The sequence below is a fragment of the Phyllostomus hastatus genome, unplaced genomic scaffold (assembly GCF_019186645.2).
Source record: "Phyllostomus hastatus isolate PE091 unplaced genomic scaffold, TTU_PhHast_1.1 phas_scaffold_585, whole genome shotgun sequence".
Taxonomy (NCBI): Eukaryota; Metazoa; Chordata; class Mammalia; order Chiroptera; family Phyllostomidae; genus Phyllostomus; species Phyllostomus hastatus.
In genome coordinates this window covers 3,956,534-3,977,149 of record NW_025334037.1, presented here as the reverse complement: position 1 = coordinate 3,977,149, position 20,616 = coordinate 3,956,534, and the positions used below count along the sequence as shown (strand labels likewise).

Here is a 20,616-nt window from a genome sequence, read left to right as displayed (position 1 = left end):
GCTTGGAAGTTCTGATTCATCCGTCACATTCACTAGACATGTACCTTTGGATTTCCATTTATTTCAGTCTTTACGAAATTATATTAATGGAAAATTTTTCAGTTACCTGGAAGACTGCAAAGTCACCTGTAACAGTTCTTTGCTCAAAAAGATAAACTGTTTTGGAAAGATGGAATTATGAAGTTACCTGAAAAATGGCAGAAGTCAGTGGAACAAAACATTGTTCAATAAAGTTACTGGCAAAAGTGAAAATTGTCTTATTTTTACTTTAAAATCAAATGAACTTTTTGGCCAGTCCAATATATTTTCCTTCTGAGTGGTTATAATTGATGCTATGTCTCTAATTTCATTTTTTTAAAGATTTTATTTGTTTATTTTTAGAGAGGGAAGGGAGGGAGAAAGAGAGAGAGAGAGAAACATCAGTGTGCAGTTGCTGGGGGTCATGGCCTGCAACCCAGGCATGTACCCTGACTGAGAATCGAACCTGCGACACTTTGGTTCGCAGCCCGCACTCAATCCACTGAGCTACACCAGCTAGGGCTTCTAATTTCATTTTTATATGTTCACCTGTAGTCTGTAGAAATACAATCAATGTTTGTGATTTGATCTTGTGTCCTGTGACCTTGCTGAGGTCACATTAATTTTAGGAGTTTGCTTTTTTTGTTGTTTTTAAGATTCCTTGGGATTTTATGAGTAGGTCATTATGTTATCTGAAAATAGGGACAGTTCATTTCTTCCTTTCCAATTTGTGTGCCTTTTATTTGTTTTTACTGCCTTATTGTGTTGACTAGACCTTCCAGTATTATGTTGAACAAGAGCAGTAAGAGCAAATATTCTTGTCTTGTTCTTGAATTTAGGGGGAAAGCATTCAGTCTTCCACCATTAGGTTTGTTAACCGGACAGTTTCTTACAGATGCTCTTTATCAAGGTTAGGAAGGTCCCTTTTATTCCTAGTTTGCTCAGTGTTTTTATCACACACAGGAAGTAAAACTTGTCAAATGTTTGTTTTTGCAGCAATTGATATGATCGTGTGATTTTTCTTTATTGACCTGTTGTAAGGTAGATTACATTGATTGATTTTTTAATATTGAAACAGTTTATGTTTTAAATTTTTCTCCACAATAGATTATAGCTGTTGATGTAGAGATCTTAAACATCTTTCTTTAGATCTATTCCTTTGTCTTTGATGCTTTTGGTTGTAAATAGTGTTATGTCTTTATTTTCATTTTCTAAATAGTTATGGGGATATAGACTAAAATTGTTTTTAACAATGACTTTGTATTCAACAATTTGCTAAATTTACTCATTTCAATATTTTTTCTACAGATTCTTTTTAATTGTGTACTCAATCATGTTGTTATGAATAAGAACCATTTTAGTTTTTTCTTTTTTTACCCTATTTTTATTGTTTTTTCTTGCCTTTTTGCATTGGCTAAAATCTCCAGTACAAAATTGTGTAAAAGTGGTGTTTTATTTCTGAAATCAGTGGGAAAACATTTACTATTTCACTTTTGAGTAGGATTTCAACTATAGATTTTTGTGGGTTTTTTCCACATCCAAAATTCAGAATCAATTTTTCAAATATTCTTTGGCCCTTACATGCATTATTAAGACCTGCTATTATAAACTCAGAGGCCAGTTAAGAAAAACCTAACCAATAACAAATAAGTAATTTACTTTTTTCCCAATCTTATGAGGACACTTGAAATTTAGTATGTACTAATAAAGACAACCAACATTCTGCTTTTACTTTTATTAGCATTTATTTGGTGGTGAATGTACTCCTGGGCCATAAGTTTTTTTGTCTTTAGCTTCTTCTGAGACATCTTTTTCTTCAGTGCAACCTCCTCTCCTGGTTTAGGGACAACCTGCTCTTCTTCAGTGAGGATGCTCTCAGTGTGGCAAGGAAAGCCCATCTGCGGGTTCATCCATCCATGAGCTCTGTAAGTTCTGCGTTGCATCTTGGGAGCTTTGTTCACCTGAATGTGCTCAACGGCCAGAGAATCTACATCTGTACCCCTAAGTTCAGCACTACCAACTGCATTTTTAACCATGTGCTGCAAAAATTCAGTACTTTTTGGGGCCACAGACCCTGAGTCCCGCCTAACTGTGTGGCCTGAGCACACCTACCGACTCCACCATTGTACCAACAAAGTGACACATATTTCTTCTGTAAAGTGGCATCCATCACTTAGTTGGTGGCTTTTCAGATATGCATACCTTTGATAACCAGGGCAGTTTCACAAGTGTTCTTAAAGTGAGCACAAAGATTTGGACCTCTTGAGTTGCAGAATTTTGTGAGGTTTACTGGATCAACTGAATACTGAACTATTTTCAGGTCACCTGAAGCCACTTCTGGGAAGAGATAAAAGTAATGCACTTTTTTTCCACTAAAAATGCTTTATTTATTTATTTTTAAAGTAATTTACTTTAGATTGTGATTGAGAATGTAGCAAATGTTTCAATAAAATGTTTAAATCAAAGTAAAATTTACAGAGAGAAAAATGCACAGACCCTAAGTGTATAATTAAATGAATTTGAATATACTCGTATATCCAGATGTAAAACATTTTTACACCCACATCCAATATTATCTTGCCTCTTTTCTGTCACTACACACCACGTATAGGCAACCATTGTTCTGAGTTCTGTCACAGTTTTAGTTTTGCCTGTTCTGAAACTTCACATACATGGAATTGCAAAGCATGTGTTCTTTTGTGTTTGCTTTTTCTGTGTTTTGTCCAGCAAAATATTTTTACTATACCATAAATTTTTATTTATTCTCTTATTTGATGAAGATTTAAGCTCTCTCTCATTTCGAGGTATAATAAATTAAGCTACTGTAAACATTTCTGTACAGGTCTTTTTGTGATCCTAAGTTTTAGTTTCCATTGGAATAATACCTTAGGACAGGAACTTGTTGAGTTATAGATTAAGTCTGTGTTTGACTATATAAAAAACTTCAAAACAGTTTATAATAGTGGTAGTGCTGTTTTCCATTACCACTGGTGATATGAGTTCCAAATGTTCCGTATCCTCAACAACGTTCGGCGCTCGTCTTTTTAAATTCTGGCACCCTCTTCCTCTCTCTCCCTCCCTCCCTACCTCCATATCCTCCATATCTCTCTCCATCTCTCGCTTTCTCTCAATAAACTCTTCATCAGATTAAGGAGGTTCTCTTCTATTCCTAATCTATGAGATTGAATCTATCCAGACATTTGTGTAATTCTCATTTGTTTTTTAATGTGGTGACTTATATTAATCAATATCTTAACACATTTATTGGAGCACAATTTGTGTCCCTTAAATTTGCACATTTGAAATGCAGTTTGATGAGTTTTAGGAATTGTACTTGTGCCATCACCCCAAATTCCCTTGTTCCCCTTTGCACTTCATTTCTATTCTTATTCCAGACTCTAGGGAACCTCTGCGATGCTTTCTGACTGTATAATTTTATTAGTTTTAGAAATCCTATATAAATGGAATTATGAAACAGGTGGCCTTTTTTTGTTTCCTTTCCCGAATGGCAAGGAACCGAGGCCTCCTGCCATCAACCACCTAGACAAGCCATCGTCAAAGCAGGTTATCTGATCTCCACCAAACCTCTGCTGACTTCTTGACTGCAGCCTCATGAGAGACTCTGAGATCCACATCTACGCATCTGAGCAACTCTCAAACTCCTGAGCCATAGTAACTACGAGGTAAATACTATCTTTCAACCGTTAACTATTAAGGTCATTTATTATTCAATAATAGATACCTAATAAATACACTTGCATTCCTGGAACAAGTCTAATTATCCTTTTTACATATCCCTGAATTCAATTTGCTATTATTTATATAGAATTATTGCATTTAGTGTCATGAGAGAGAGTGATCTATAATTTTCCTTCTTGTAATGTCCTTTTCAGATTTTGTTATTAAGATTGTGCTGACTCATAAAATCAGTTGGGAAGTGTGCTTACATTTTTATGATCTCAAGGAATTTTTGTAAAATTAGCAATATTTCTTTACTGTGTTTTAGAAGAATTCAAGAGTGAAAACATTTAAACCTGGGGTTTTACTCTTGAGAAAGTTTTACAATTACAAATGGAATTTATTATAGATATGGAACTCTTCACAATTTCTGTTTCTTATTTCAGTTGTGTTAACTTTTGTTTGTACAGGAAGTTATCCATTTTACTATAGTTGTCAAATTCATTGCTATGAAGTCACTCCTAATATCTTATCTTTGTATTATAGAACTGTAGAATTCTTAAAATGTTCAAGTTTATGTTTTTTCTCTTTTCATTAATCTTTCTATGTATTTATTGATTTAAAAAAATTTTAAGGAACTTTAGACTTTACTATGTTTCTCTATTACATGTTTACTTCCCATTTTATTAATTTCTGCTCTTGTTATTGACTTCTTTCAATAGATTGTATTTAGATTGATTTTCTGTTGTTTTTCTAGCCTCAAAAGTTGGAAACTTGTAATTTATTTCCAACCTCCTTATTTTTTTTGGTAATACATACATTTTAAAATTCTCTCCAGGCACTGCTTTAGCTGCTACTTACAATTTTTGTATGTAGTGGGGGTTTTTTTGCTATAATAAGTTCAAAATATTTTCTAATATTTATTGCCATTTCTGAGCCATGGACTATTTATTTATTTTAATGAAATACTTTTTAAAAATTGATTTGAGAGAGAGAAAGGGGAGAGAGAGAGCGTGATTTGTTTTTCTACTTATGTATGCATTCATTGGTTGATTCTTGTATGTGCCCTGACCAACGATAAAAAAACCCACAACCTTGGCACATCAGGATGATGCTCTAACCAGCTGAGTTACCCAGCCAGGGCACACTCATAGGCTATTTAAATGGGTGCTTAATTTTCAAATATCTAGGTATTTTCTAATAATCTTTTGTAAAATTGATTTAAAACCTAAATCGACTATGTTCAGAGAACATAGTCTATATTCTTGCTATGCAAAGAATGGTGCAGGAGCCCAAAACCATCAGTATTTGGGAGTTTGTGGGAAATTCTGAATCTATATTTTGTCAAGATCCTGGTTGATATTTATGCTGGTTAAAGTCTGAGAAGCACTATTCCCTATTATTTCAGTTTTCTGAAGTGTGTTCAGACTTGCTTCATGATTCACCATGTAGTCTGTTTTGGTGTGTGCTCCATCTGCCTTTGAAAGTAATGTACATTGTGTAGTGGTTCAGTGTGTTTTTCTATAAATGTCTGTTATGTCAAAGTGGTTAATCATACATTTCAAATCTTTTTTATCCTGACTGACTTTTTGTTTGCTGTTCTATAACTTCTTAAAATGAGCTTGTTAAAATTTCCAGCTGTAATTGTGGGTTCCTGTAATTCTTCCTTTAGTTCTATTAACTTTTGCTTTAAATATTTTGAAAATGTGTTATTAGGTATGTGCATGTTTAGAGTTTTTTAACCCTCCTGTTTACCTCTTTATATAAGAAATTTCCTCTTTACCTTCAGTAATACTTCCCCTATTTCATGATATTTATATATCTATGTCTCTGTCTATACCTATGTATGTATTTATGATATATATATATATATTAGCTTTCTTTGAATAGTATCAATATTTGCATCTTATGTCATTTTTCCTTTTTCTTTCAATATATCTTAACTTTATATTTAAAAGTGTTTTGTGTAAACAGCTTATATTTGGCCTTTGAAAAACCCAGTCTTTTAGTATTTATTATTTAGCTATGTTTTTTTATCTATTTATATTTAATGTATATATACTTAGTAATATAATTAAGTCTACCCTCCTTCTATTTATTTCCTTTTTAATTTATTTTTTATTGTATTTTTTCCATTACCATTTATCCTCCTTATTCCCTCTTCCACCTTCACCTACCCCTCCCCACATCCCACAGTCACACCGTTGTCCTTGAACCTGAGTCCTTTTTCTTTTTTGCTCAATCCTTCCACCACCGACCCCTACCAGGGCTGCCAGCCTGCTCTCTATTATTTACTTTCTATTTGTCCCTACTATTTTTTTTACTTCTGTTATTGCTCCTTTCTTGCCCTCTTTTGAGTTAACAGAATATTTCAATCTTTACATTTTTTCCTCTATTAGCTTTTCAGTCATAATATATCTCCTGATTTATTAAAGTCTACCTTAAATAAGTATCATTACCACCTTCTGCCTAAGGTAATACATTTACAACAGTTTAATTACACTTGTCTCATCTTTTGTGTTGTGTTGTGTTGTCACATGTTTATTCCTACTTATGTTTTAATCCCAACATGACATTATACCATTGTTTTTCTAAACAGTAAAAATCATTTATATTATGTACATATTTATCCTTTCCAGGGTTCTCTGTTCCTTTAGTTGCATGGTTCAATCTGGGGTCATTTTCATTCAGTCTAAGGAATTCCCTGCAATCTTTCTTATTACGCCAAGTCTCTTGTGACAAAGTTTCTCAGCTTTTGTTGCCTTGAAAATTTTTTACCGTTATTTTGAAGGATATAATTCTAAGTTGGCAGATTTCTTTAAAATTTTGAAATTCTGAGGATGTCATTCACTGTCTTAAATCTTCCATAATTTCTGCCAAATAGGTAATTGAGTCTTATTGTTTTTCTTTGAGGGTAATGTGCCTTTTTGCCCTCTATCTGCTTTTATTTTTATTTTTCTCTTTGCTTTTCAGCAGTTTGTTTATATTTGTTTCTTTATTTTGCCTTTATTAAGGTATAATAGACAAATGAAACTATACTGTATCAGTTTGATTTTAGATACAGTTTTCTTTATATTTATCCAACTCGGAGTTGAAAAAAACTCCTTGAATCTTTGGTTTGATGTATTTCATTAGGTTTGGAAATTTAGGAGCTAGTACATCTTCAAATATTGCTTCTGTTCCTATTTCTTTTTATCTGTTTCTGGGATTCCAATTATGTATGTGTTAGAGCTTCACAGTGCTCTAACACAGAGTTCCCTTATACTCTTTCCCACAATTTCCTGCTTTTCCCCACTCCAACCTTCAGCCTGCACATTTTCACTTCTAGTTCATTCATCCTCTTTTTGCTTCATTCTTGTCTGCCCTTAAACACATGTATTGAATCCTTCCTTTTAGTTATGATTTACTTTATTACCTCTAAAATTTCCATTTGACATATTAAATAATTGGCAGTTGTTTGTTGAGATTTTCTATTTTTTTACACGTGTTAGTCATAATTATTTAAAATGCTTGTTTGATAACTCCATCATCTAATTCACTGTGGATCTTTTGCTGTTGTCTGTAGTAGCTCCCACTTAGGAGACCTCACCTCCTACACCACTGACATTACCTAACTAATATCCGTGATTTAGAAGTATTGTTCACGATGACCCTAAAAGCACAGGCAGCACAAGTAAACATAGTTCAATAGGCCACACCCAAACTGAAAACCTCTGTGCACCAAAGGACACATCAACAGTGACAAAGACACCAGATGGTAGAAACATTTGCAAGTCATATATCTCTGATAAGTTAGTATTCAGAGTATTTAAAGAACTCCTAAAACTCAGCAACAAAAAAACAACCTGACTGGAAAATGGACAAAGTCCTTGAATGAACATTTCTCTAAGGAAGACTTACAAATGACCAACAAAAACCTTTAAAAATGTTCAACATCACTAATCATTAGGAAAATGGAATTAAAAACCACAATGAGAAACCACCTTATACCCATTAGGATGGCTACTATTAGAAAAGCAGAAAATAACAAGTGTTGATGAAATAGAACAGAAATTGGAACCGTTGTGCACTATTGATGGGAAGGTAGAATTGTACAGCTGCTGAGGAAAACAGTATGGTGGTTCCTCTAAAAGTAAAACACAGACTTACCATATGATCAAGCAATTTCACTTGTGAGTATACCATGTATATGTAAAAGAATTAAAATCATGGTCTCAAAGAGACATTTGTACACCCATAGTCATAGCAGCATTATTCACAGTAGCCAAAAAGGTGGAGGCCACCCAAGTGTCCACTGACAGATGAATGGAAAAGCAAAATGTGGCATATGCATACAATGGAATAATATTCAGCCTTAAAAAGAAAGGAAGTTCTGACATATGGTGCAACATAGGTAAACCTCAAGAACATTATGCTAAGTGAAATCAGCCAGTCTCAAAAAGACAAATCAAATCCCAGTTATATGAGGTTCTTAGAATAGTCAAATCAATAGAGACAGAAAGCAGGATGGAGTGTGTCAGGGACTGGGGAGAGGAGGGAGGAAGAACTGGAAATTTATTTAGTGGATATAGAGTTTCAGTTTTGCAAGATGAAAAGCATTCTAGAGATTGATTGCACAAGAACATAAATATGTTTAACACTATGCTCTGCACTTAAAAGTGGTTAAAATGGTAAATTATATATTGAGTATGTTACCACAATTAAAAATTAAAAAATTAAAATGTTTAAAAAGTTAAAATTAAAATCTTTTTTAAAGTTTTGTTTAATATATTTGTTGCAACCAAGGTCAGTGTTTATAGAGGCTTTTGGTACACCGGAAACTGGAGGGTAAGGACATGGTTTTAAAATGTGTTCATGTAAATTAACTGAGAGGGTCTTACATGTGAATCATCTGCATTCTTGGATAAATCCAAATGAAGCATGTTGTTTTATTTTTAACAAAATCTGTATTCAGTTTGCCCATTTTTAAAGACTTGGAGTCTAATTTATTGGATAGATGTGTGTAATTTTTTTCTATATCATAACTTGTCTAGTTTAGGTATCAATGTTTTATTACATTCTTAAAACAAATTCTGTATCTTATTATCTTTTTCTCTTTTTAAAAAAATTTATATAAGAAAGATTATCTGTCTTTTCAAAGTTTTCATAAACTTCAATCATATTACATGGTGCTTTTAGCATGAGAGGTATTTGGCTATTATTCAATTTCATATATAACAGTCTATCCAGGTTTTCTATTTCTTTTGGAGTCAATCTTGGCAATATAGTTTACTAGATTGGTAATTTCATTTGACTTTTATTTTATTAAATTTATTGGGGTGACATGGGTTAATGAAATTATATAATTTCATTATATAGCTTTCAGGTGTACAGTTCTATAATACATCATCTATATATTGTATCGTGTTCACCGCCCCAAGTCAAGCCTTCTTTCACCACCATTTATCCTCCTTCTGCCTCCTTCTACCTCCCTTCCGGTTCCCTTCCTCTCTAGTAATCACCATGCTGTTGTCTGTGTCTATGAGTTTTTTTGGTTTTTTTAATTCCGTCACTTTTTTTACCCATCTTCTCATAAACTTGTTCACCATATTCTCCTATGATTTAAAAAAATATCTACTGTAACAAGCACTCTTCTGGTTATTATAATTATACAGTCAGGTTCCAGAATTCCAAAATAGTTTATTCAAGCACCTCTTTCCAGCTCATATGTTGCTGTGATGAAGGAATCAACTCTTAAGAGTTTTCTGCTCCACTATTTTGCGTGACATCACTCTGGTCTGGGCAGCCTTGACTTTAGGAAGAGCTGAAGCCAGGAACAAGGGTGTCAGGCAGGTTTCTTCAGTCTTACTTTCTCGTTGGTATTTGACATAAGGCACACCTACTAGCAATGAATATGCTTACCTTTGTTCATATGAGAATGCCTTAACCTCACCTTCATTTTTGAAAGATAGCTTTTTGTTCCACAAGATATTTGGTTAATGGCTTTTTAAAAAATATTTTAGTACCCTGAATATTTAATTTCATTGCCTTGTGGCCTCCACTCTTTCTGATAAGAAGTCAACAGCCATTCTTACTGATGTTTCCTGGACCATGACCAGTAGTTTTTCTCTTCCTGCTTTCAAGATTTTCTCTTTGTTTTTTAACTTTTAACTATGATGTGTCTGGAGTATATTGAGCTTCTTGGATGTATAGGTTAATATTTTTCTTCAAATTTAGGAAAATTTCAGCCATTAATTTTTTTAATATTTTTTGTACCTTTTTTTCCTACTCTCTGACACTCTCATTACATGTACGATGGTGCACTTAATGATGTCCCACATTTCTCTCTCTGAGGCTCTGCTTCCTTCCTTTTTCTTTTGTCTGTGTTTTTCTGATCAAATAATTTATATTGATGTATCTGCAAACTAGTGGATTCTTTCCTCTGCCAGCTCAAATCTACTACTGAGCTCCTCTAATGAATTTTCATTTTAATTTTTGTACTATTCAACTCCAGATTCCCATTGTTTCTTAAAAAATTTTCTAACTCTTTCATACTTTCTGTTTGATGAGACATTGTCATCATACTTTAAAAAAATTCTTTAAGTTTGGTTTTCCTGAGTTCTTTGAACATATTTGTAATAACTGCTTTAAAGTTTTGTCTACTGATTCCATATCTGTGTCCCACTGAATGGCAATTTTTATTGTCTATCTTTTTTCTGACATATGGGTCACACTTCCCTGTTTCTTTTGCAGTTATTTTTTCAGTTATTTTTTTTGCAGTTATTTTTCCGACATATGGGTCACACTTCCCTGTTTATTTTGCAGTTATTTTTTTGAAAAGTAGATGTTTTAGAATTTATATTGTAGTAACTTGTATACTCATTGCCTCCTTTTGCAGGGAGTTATTATTTATTTTCTGTGCTTGTTTGTTTGCTTATTTCTTTAGTGACTTTACTGAATTTATTATGCAAATTCTATTTCTCTTATGGTGTGCAGCCTCTAATGTATATACTCAGGACCCCCCACCCTTGTTTTTATCTTTTAGCCTCAATACCTGAGGGCTACTCTTTGGTAAGTATAAGTCACTTATTGGTAAAAAATTATGTTTAAGCTTCCTGAGCCAGTTGTATTCTTTATCACTTATTGTTATGTGTGTGGATTGCAGTCTGCTATCATAATTCAAGAAGTTCATTTTTGTATCATATTCAGCTTGGGACTAGTAACTTGGAAGTTTCCTCTCTGTTCACTGCTGAGAGTGTGTAGTCTTGTGTACCACGCATTCTGCCCAATTGCCAGGAATGAATGTGATTTTATTTTTAAGTTTGGCTCCTTGGGTTTTGCCTCTGGAGCAGAGTAGTTTATTGTTCAATCAGTGTTTGGTTGTATTTAACCATTTGCTCCATTGAAGCTTTACGTCGTGTTGATGGGTCTGTGTGTGACTTTAGGAATGCTCCCAAGTCTGCCCCATCTTCCGCTTTGATTGCCCCAGCATGGGTGCAGCCTTGGACATGCACACTGCCTTCCTGACCCCAGAGTTGACTGTGATCCCAGGAGGACACTTCTTGACTATCTCTTTTCCTGATTCTCTCTGTTAAACCTCTGTCTGCTCTGCTATTTAGCTTGTGTAATGGAGCTACCAGCCTCCTTTTCATTGTTCTCCACCTTATCTTCATGGTTTTCACAACCTTCTTAAGTGTGGAATTTCTCCATGCTCTGTTTGTCAGATCCTTTATGCAGACATGCAGAGCTCTCCATCTCATTGCCTACCTCTTGCACTGGGCATAACCCCTGTGCCACTGCACCTGAATTGGGGGTAGAGACTCATTTTTATTTTCATGACATCTCTGGTGTACAAGAAGACACTGGGAGGTAGAGGTGGGGTAGGGAGTGGCAATTCTTTATCTTCCTAGTTTAACTCTCCTGGCGTGGAAACTCTTCTCTATGAGTACATGGAGTGGGATGGAGGTAATTGGAGCCCCAGTATTCTCAGCCTTCTGTACTTGGAGTAGAGTTCCTATCCTATGAGTGGGAGCTGGATGGAAATAGGCAGCTCTGCTCATCTTGGCTGTGCCTTCCTAAAGTAGAGCTTCTGCAATACAAGGTTGATGGTGGGGAAGGAGGGTGGTGGTAGATGAGAAACCCTAGCAGCATGCCCCACCTAGGTTGAACCTCTAACTCCAGACTGGGAAATTGTGGAAGAGGAATTCCTCATTTTCTTAGCTACTTCTTTACTGCTCTGCTGCCTGGAGTCAAACACCTGAGCTTCTATAATATGGAGCTGGGAATGAGTAAAGGAATGGATAGTGGCTCACTTTTCTTAACAAGATTTAAATTTTCTTGAATGAATATTTCTCCATTTGCTATATGTCTTTAGGACAACTTCCAAAGACTTTAAATTGTTATTTTCTTAAAATAATTTTCTAGTTAAAGCCTTTTTTTTCTTCTTTTTTGCTGGGGAGAGGGCCCACTGAACTCCTTAATCTGACATCTGGAAGTCCCACCCCAAAAATTACCTTTTAAAAATGGAAACCTAACAATGATTTTTTTGCTCTGACACCATTTCTCCTCTCTAACTTAAAGCAGTTTAATGAATTTAATGATTCCTCCTTGCTTTTAGAATAAAATCTAAAATTCCTAATCTGCCCAACCTATATAATCTAGTTTTTCTAGCCTCAGTTTGAGCCAGTTGGTTTCTTACTCTCTGCCCCATCCTCCTCACCCAGCAGCCGCACAGACCCTCTCAGTTCCCCAGATACACTAAGCTCTCTTCTGCTGTGGGACCCACCCACACACCTTTCATGTGCTTGGAAAGCTGTGTCATTCCCAAAGAGCTCAACACAGACCTGACCGATAGCTTGATTGATCTACTGCAGAGTCTTTACACATGAAGAATAATGGTGGATTATCCTGCAATTTAAGGTAAGGAAATAATACAATGGTTGCTAATAGTTATTTTTAACTTTTCGTCTCTTCAATATTTATGCAATTATTCTAAGGCAATTATGTTTTGGTCAAAGCATATACCTACTTTTGGAGTTTGGACACACAGCTCAAGCCCATAACTCAAAGAGACCGTAGTAGGATGCTTCTTTTGGCACCTCCAACACAAATGAGAGCTTTCCTTTTCTCTCCCTTTACAAGGTGTCGCTTTGAAATCAAATGAGGTGTCTGGCTGAGGTGAACTCATGGAGGCCAACACAGGAAATATGCTGATGCATGTGTCTTTGCCATCCCCTCATTTCGTTTCATGTAATATTATGAAAATATGTCTGTCTTCTTTCCTGGCACCAGTAGACACTTAATAAACTCCTCTTTCCATTTCTTTTCCAGCACATAGGTAATTGTTTTAGTTCCATTACATACCTGTGAGCTCTTTGAGTTCCTTTCATTGTTTTCTAGCTCTTGCCAAGTTATCTCTGGGAAATTCCTCAGTAATCTTGGTTCTGTTTAACTCACAGCCCCCCAAATGGCCATGCTTATGCCAATCAGTGTGTAAACATTATTGGTAGTATACCTGTGTCAAGAAAAAAAGAAACTGTGCACTCAAAGCAAAATCACTTATAATTAAAAGAAGTAGCATAACTCTCTGAGTGCCTGGATGGTGCTCAGAAGTCTTTTAGAGTCTGTGCAAATGTCACCAATACTGTTTAAAAATCCTTTCCTAAATACACCCCCAAAATGGATTTTGAATGATGGACAACACCTGCTTATCCTCAAGGACTAACAAAATGAAGAAAAAATAATAATTTTCCAGTTAAATTTGACTGCTTTCGTGTTGGTTTAATCATCACAGGTGTGGCCACAGAATGCCTCCTAACAGTGTTCAGAGGGGAATGTGCAGCATGTTGTCTTCAGTATGTGTTTCTCCCTCTACTGGGTTTCCAGGGGCTGCGGGTGTCCCCCCGCTTGTTTGCCAGTGCTTCTGCCAACGGGGAACAAGATCTGCATCCCAAGACTTAGAGACTTTCAGAGTGCACTAGTTCGTTGCATTTTGAATGTTCTGAATTTCAGAACAACACATACAGTACTCAGACACCAAAAGGGGGTACTTTTATTGGGCTTTCTGAGTTTTCTTCACTCACTTGACCTTTCTGTTCTGTTTCCACTTAAAATTATTATTTAGTGAAACATTGAAGCCAATTCCACTCTGTCATCTATGGTGCATGCTGAATCTCATTGACTGTCATAATGCTTGGCCCAGAGATAGCAGTTATCAAGGGAACCAATAGATGATTGAGTAAATAAATGGATAAACAAATGAATATCACATGAAACATACTTTAAGGAATTGGAAATTTTACTTCTTTTTTCTTTAAACTATATTTTATTGATGATGCTATTATAGTTGTCCCAATTTTTCCCCCTTAGCACCCCTGCCACCCAGTACCCCCACTCTCTCAGGCAATCCCCACACTGTTGTTCATGTCCATGGGTCATGCGTGTAAGTTGTTTGCCTGCTCTATTTCCCGTACTGTACTTTTACATCCCATGACTATTCTGCAACTACTTATTTGTACTTCTTAGGGATTGGACATTTTAGATTAGAGAACATTTAGATAAAACTTTATAAAGTTTCTTCAGATATTTGAAGGTCTAAAAGTATAATTTTTAAAAAAAGATTCAATGGTTTTATGAGGCAGAAATGCAGGCAAACCAAGACACTACACAAAGGTTCATTTCAATCCAGCAAACACAGAGGACCTATTACGTGCCACATTTGGCCCATTGAAAATAGAATCACTGGACAGTACAATCCTGTGCTCCTACTTTGGGTCAAGTGGGGACCTGTGGCAGGGAGAGGGTTTCTAGAGAGGAAGCAATCTGTTTGGGAAATGGGAGTTGAGAACTTGTCTAGAAGCTGAGTTTGCACAGGTAGTTCAATTTTAATGTAGTTGTTTCTATTTGGAGTGACCTGGGAAAAGTTAATGATGTTTCATGTGTGTGTGTGTGTGTGTGTGTGTGTGTGTGTGTGTGTGTGTGTTGGGGAAGGTGTAGCAGAACCACCTTTTGGTACCATCACTTATAAGGCTAAATATTTAATGCTGTATGAACCCCATCCCTTCAAAACCTTCTTAGGCCAACATAAATGACTTTGCTGACTAGGCAAAAGGTCAAGAAGTTCCCAAAAAGAAAAACAGAGATTAATATTTTGAGATGTTTTTCCTTATATCTTATTTGTAAGTGATCCTCTTCCACTAAAAGCAGCTTGCTAAATAATTTCTTATCCTTGTGAGAAAATGTATTACTTTCCAAAATAGTATAGTCAGAGATGCCCCTGCATAGTTAGATGTCCTGTCTGGCTTTGTTTGGACAAGGTACAGATTTTGCAAGGGGCTGACTTACAAGACATTGTCTCAGGGAAGTTGAGCCTTTGCTAAGGAGCCTCTGGTGTGCCTTGGCCCAAAGTGTTTGAATTAACTTGAGGTGTGGGAAGCAGGCTAGTATTTTTCTTCTGTTATTAATACCCCAAGGCCCCTGGGAAGGCCTGCAATCTACCAGCTCCAAGTGAGAAAGGCAGGCAGGGGAACTAGAGAGGCTGTCACATGCTAGAAGCAGGGCCATCAAGCAAAGAGCAGGCTGCGGGCCCATGAGAATGTCCAGGGCAAGACTGGGAGGAAACATCAGATAAGAGGACAGATCCTGAGTGCTCAGCAGCACGGAACTGATGCTGGGCAGGAAGGCTGGCTTGCAGCTTACATAATATCACATGGTTTCTTTCTTGGTGTGAGACCTTATCAAAGAGGCTCCTGAGCCTTGAAGAATTCCAAACCTCCAGGAAGGGGAAATTCACAGTCCCAGGATCTTCCTTTAGGAGCCATTTGCCCCTCGACCAGCAGACAAGACCCTGCACTCCAGCCACCACTTTCCATTCATAGCAAAGTCCTGATTGTCCTCCACTGCCTGCCCTGCTGTTCCTGGCTTGGGGACTGTGAGCTTGGGAAATGCACGTGTAATGAGATTTGCAGCCACATTTTCTACACCTCATCTGGGGACACAAGGTCTGACAAGCACACGTGTGCTCGTGGTGTTATGACCAAAATATGTGTAATCAGCGCTGCCCAGAAATCTGGCACCCGTAGTGGCCAAAGCTTTGAACAATAGGATCCCAGTCTCTATGGCCCTCACAACCCTAACAGCTGCCTTTTCTTATGCTATGTCCAAGCTACATTCATTTCAGGTGACATTCAGGTGACAGTGGAAACCTGTGATGATACAGAGGCCCTGAAGCGCCCCCTCTGAGTACGTGATCATGCCTGGCTGCAACTTCAACTTCAGTTAGTGTTCTCAGTAAAGATGCTCTTCATAAGCAGTGTCAGTAGTATGAAGCCATTTTTTTTGTCTTTTAGATTAGCAACTTTTGTTTTTTATTAATACTCACTTTGGTGAAGAAAGAGGGTGAGATTGGCACTGCAGGTAGGAATATACATTCATGAAACCTATGAAAAGGAGTTTGCCAGTTTGTCTAAGGAGCCTTTAAAAAATTAGATGGAATTCTAGCTAATTCTTATTATATATATTCTGTCTCATAATGCACTTTGGCCCAGCAACTAAACAAACTCCTTTAAGGTAATGATCAGCTACATGGACAAAGATGTGTGATGTTTATCCCAGTATTGTTAATGTCAAAATATGGAAGTTTAATTCAGTGTCTAATAATAAAAGAATGATTAAATTAGTTGCAATAACTTATGTAGTGAAATATTAGAGAAAACACAGAGGTCACAGAAAATAAAATACATATCATCTTGACCACATGAAACGCTCTGATTCAGGGTGTGAATTGCACTTTGGATGTGAATACTAGGTGAGGGTTATCAGGGGCATCCTATGCCCCACGTGCTCTCTGGGTGGGAAGATAGATTTCACAACCTTTTCAAGAGACGATTTGCCATACCTGTCAAATTTTAAAATGCACAGATTTTTGATCCAGGAATTCCACTTTTAGGAATTTATTCTGCAGGTACATTTGCATTTGTCTAATGATATATGTAAACAGAGAGCTTATACAAATTGTTTTAATGGCAAAAGCTGGGAACAACTTCAATATCTACCAAGAGAGCTTTGGGTAAATGCATCATGGTATAGCTATTAAATGTAATGCACTATGCAGCTGTTAGAATGACGTAGTTCATTTAGCTAAGAGTGCCATGGAGCTATTGCCTAAATATATTACATGAGAAAATGTGGCACAAAAATTAATATACTACTAATATGTGTGTGTGTATAAACGTATAGACTCTATCAGGCAGGACATAAGGAACTGTTAACAACAGTGTCTTGGGAACAAAAATGAAGGGAACACTTACTACTTACTTTATGTTCTTTCATATTTTTCTAATTTTATACCATGTAGACATAGCACCTATTCAGAAATTAATTTAAAATAAAAATTAAAGCAAAACTAAAAAGAAATAGAAATATAATGAAAATTACTAGGAAATACTCATAAAAATAAATTTTTAAACCCCCACCATATTTATGGTATAATCTCATTTATTTTAAAAAATAACATAGAGAGAAAAAAAAAGACAGAAAATAACACATCAAAATGACACTGAATAATAAACTTTTTCTAAATATTTTTGAGGTTTGTTTGTTTGTTTACAATAACTGTGTGCATTATTTCTGTAATCAGAACAAAAAAACATACAACTTATTTCTCATTAATGAGATTAAGGGAAACTTATTTTCTTCTTTATTCTTTTTAGTATTTTTCCAGAATGGTTTTGTACTACTTTGACACAGAAAACAGGGTTTAAAGCTCTGATCCAGAAGCCTGGATTAGAGTTTCCAAAGCTGTGCTTGGCTCTTCTGATCAGTGAGAGGCATCTGTCCCTGGACACCCCTTGGCTGGGCTAGCCTCAGCCCCACCCACTGGCCCTGCAGAGCAAGGGAGAGAGCTTGTTCTTACTGCTGAGTACTACTGTTTCCCAATCAATGACCTCTCTGTTCATGCAGCCACAGAGGGACCTGGAAAGTGTAGAGGGTTGGGAGGAGCCAGAAAAACAGAGGCCAAGGGGGAAAGCCAAGCACAGAGTCGGTTCTAGGCAGCAAGCATCTGGGTCACCATGCTGTAGGCTGCTGGGAACACCTCGTAGCTCATGCTTCTTTGCTCTCCAAGGTTATTGGAGGTTTCTTGAGTGTCTCCCATGCTGGAAGCCTTTGCCTCCTCTATCTCCTGAGGGCTGTGCCTGTCATTCTAGACAGACCATGAGTGCCTACAGCTGTAAAATTCCTGGCACAGAACCTAACCCATTGGAATAGCTGTTTCCCTAACAAATAGCAGTCATATAAATGTAGTGTTAAATTCAACAGTGTGGAAAAGGGCAGAGGAAGGGCAGTCCCTGGGTACAGAGCTGAGATGGCTGCCATGTACTGTTGTCTAGGTTATATGTGGCCACATCTTCTTCCATGAATAAAGTAAACAGTATCCATTTGTCTATTTATTACAGTGATTTTTCTGGAAGATGCCTATATATTGTTTAATAAAATTAATATATTGTGACAATTTTGAGACACATAGAAGACAAGCGTCTTGAGGAAGAGACACATTTTTCTAGTTGTCAGTAATACCTCTGTTATCAAATACAGATTTTTAATTCAGGAGCCACCTCTTGCCCTTGTTTACACACCAAACCAATCTGCTGTGAAACTCCTGGAGGTAAGCATGGGTGGCTGGACAGAACTATAAAGATAGATTCATATGCATGTTTACAAGCGCTAAGAAGGAGGCGGAACCATGGGCCTTTTTAGCATCTTGAATGGGTATAGGAGAGGCTGTCAGTTCTGCCCTCACACTTAGGTTTCTGGCTTCCCCAGTTACCAGAATTGCATGCTGATGTGGGGATTTCAAAGCAATTATTGAGACCTAAGGGCTCTATTAAGCAGAAATTGCTGCCTGACTCGGCAAGCTTCAGTAACTTGGTCGCTATGGTGTTTAATCCTGACTCATGGACCCACGCGTTCTCTCCTAGATTGCGGAGCATAAATTCTGTGATTGACCACATCTGACTGCTCACATCCTTTGCACTGTGTGTGTACAAGCATGTGTGCAAACTCACTCATGTGCATAATGAATGCACATTGGCTTCCTTCTAAAATTCTTACTGAAATACTGATACAGGTTACTTTTGGCCACATTCAGTTTCAAAGTGGGAAACTGAGACAAATGTAGCTGAAATGCATCAGCCACCTTGGACTGCCAGGTCAGGGAAGTGTTTTAGTAATGAGGCGCCCTAAGTGTGGGAATGGCCCCAGGGTCTACCACACAAGGCCTCTTTCTGTGTCTTTGCTCTCTGCTCTCCACCTCCTCAGCTAAGCTATTTATGCAAAAAAGAGCAGGAAGTCACTCAAACCCCAGGGCTCCTTTAGTGCTGGTGTACTCCTTCGTGAGACTCCTTTTCTCACAAAGCTCTTCAAGTAGTCACTTACCAATGTCCTAGCTAAGCAACTTAGACTTTCTCTTGAATTCTAGACCTATATATTTTGCTGGTCACCAGATAGCAAAGAAGAAAAAATGTTATAAAACTCAATGTTTCCAGAAAGTGAACCCATTCTCCAGCTTTCTCATTTACCACAATGTTCTCCTCCCCCCATACTTCCTATCTTGGTGTGGTGGCAATGAGAAAACCTTGCCATTCTAGTGAACTCTAATAAAGGGAGTGTAGTGACTATAGGCCCAGGTTCTATGCTTGGAAATCCATCACTTTTGCCTGAGACTCTATTTCCCACAGGCTGCTTCCAAGCAATGACTGAGCTTGGCAAAGATACTAAAGCAAATCCATCCGTGGGTGACATGGTACAACCCTGACAACTGGCTTGACTGAAAGACACCCTAGTGGTCTTGTGGAATCTCCTATAGACTGCATGGCAGTCTAGGATGCTTTTACACAAACTTTCCTCCCTCATCCAGCACTTGGGGTCTCTTGCATCTGTGGTCTGATGGCTCTCCCAGGTTCTAATAGCTTTTTTTCTATGTTCTTAAATGAAAACTGCACATTTAATCCCATTTTGGCATCTCTTTCTCAAGGAACCAGAATAACAAAAGTAGTAACGGGAGGAGTAATTAGTACTATTGGCCTGCCTACCTTCTGGGAGGACCAGCAGTTCATCCTCACAAAGGTAACTACTTTCTGAGTATGGGTTCACCTTTCCTGCCTCTGGGTAGTGTGTTAAGTGATACAAATCAGGGGCTCACTTTGCCAGGGGACACAGGCAGGATCCTCTCAACCTATAGGACACTGATGTTCAGACCTTCTTTTATCAAAATACTTCATTAAGAGATTTTAAAGAATCAAGTACACACAATGAAATAAAATATTTGTAATAATGCATCTGATATGATTGCATACAGAATATATGAGTTCATACACGTCAATAAGAAAAAAAGCAGGTAACCCAATGGAAAAATGCACAAAGGAGATCTGCTCACAATGATGGCACAGGTAAACACGGTATTCACATCCTCCCACAAACACACCAAAGTCACAACTAAACTACAGAAAACCATCATTCAGAACTGCATGAAATCTGGCTAAATAGAAGTCCTACAACTAGGAAATTAAAGTAGCCACATCAAGACTTGTAAAAGGGACAAATACACAAAACGGGTTGGTCCCACACCCACATGTGGCAGATAAATAATTGGGAGGGATATCTCAGCTGCAGAGATGCCCCATGAGAAGCAAAGGGTCCAAGTGCCATACCAGGACCCTAGCCTAGGTTTCCACTGCCACAAAGAGAAGTTCCCATAACTTCTGGCTTTAAAAATGAGCAGGGATTGAGCCTGAGGGAGATAGAGCCTCTAGAGTCCCAGGCAGTTCCTCTTAAAGGGCCTATTCATGGGCCTACTTGGACTCAAAACCTTTGAGCTCCAGTTCTGGGACAGCAGCTTCAAAGGCACCAGAGACACAGGAGAGGAAATTGTCAGGCATCAGGGTG

General features: G+C 37.1%; 1 pseudogene; it reads right to left on the bottom strand.

Moving 5' to 3' along the window:
- Nucleotides 1-1,709: 1,709 nt before the first annotated feature.
- LOC123809903 overlaps nucleotides 1,710-20,616 on the bottom strand; it is an 86,732-nt pseudogene continuing 67,825 nt past the window's right edge.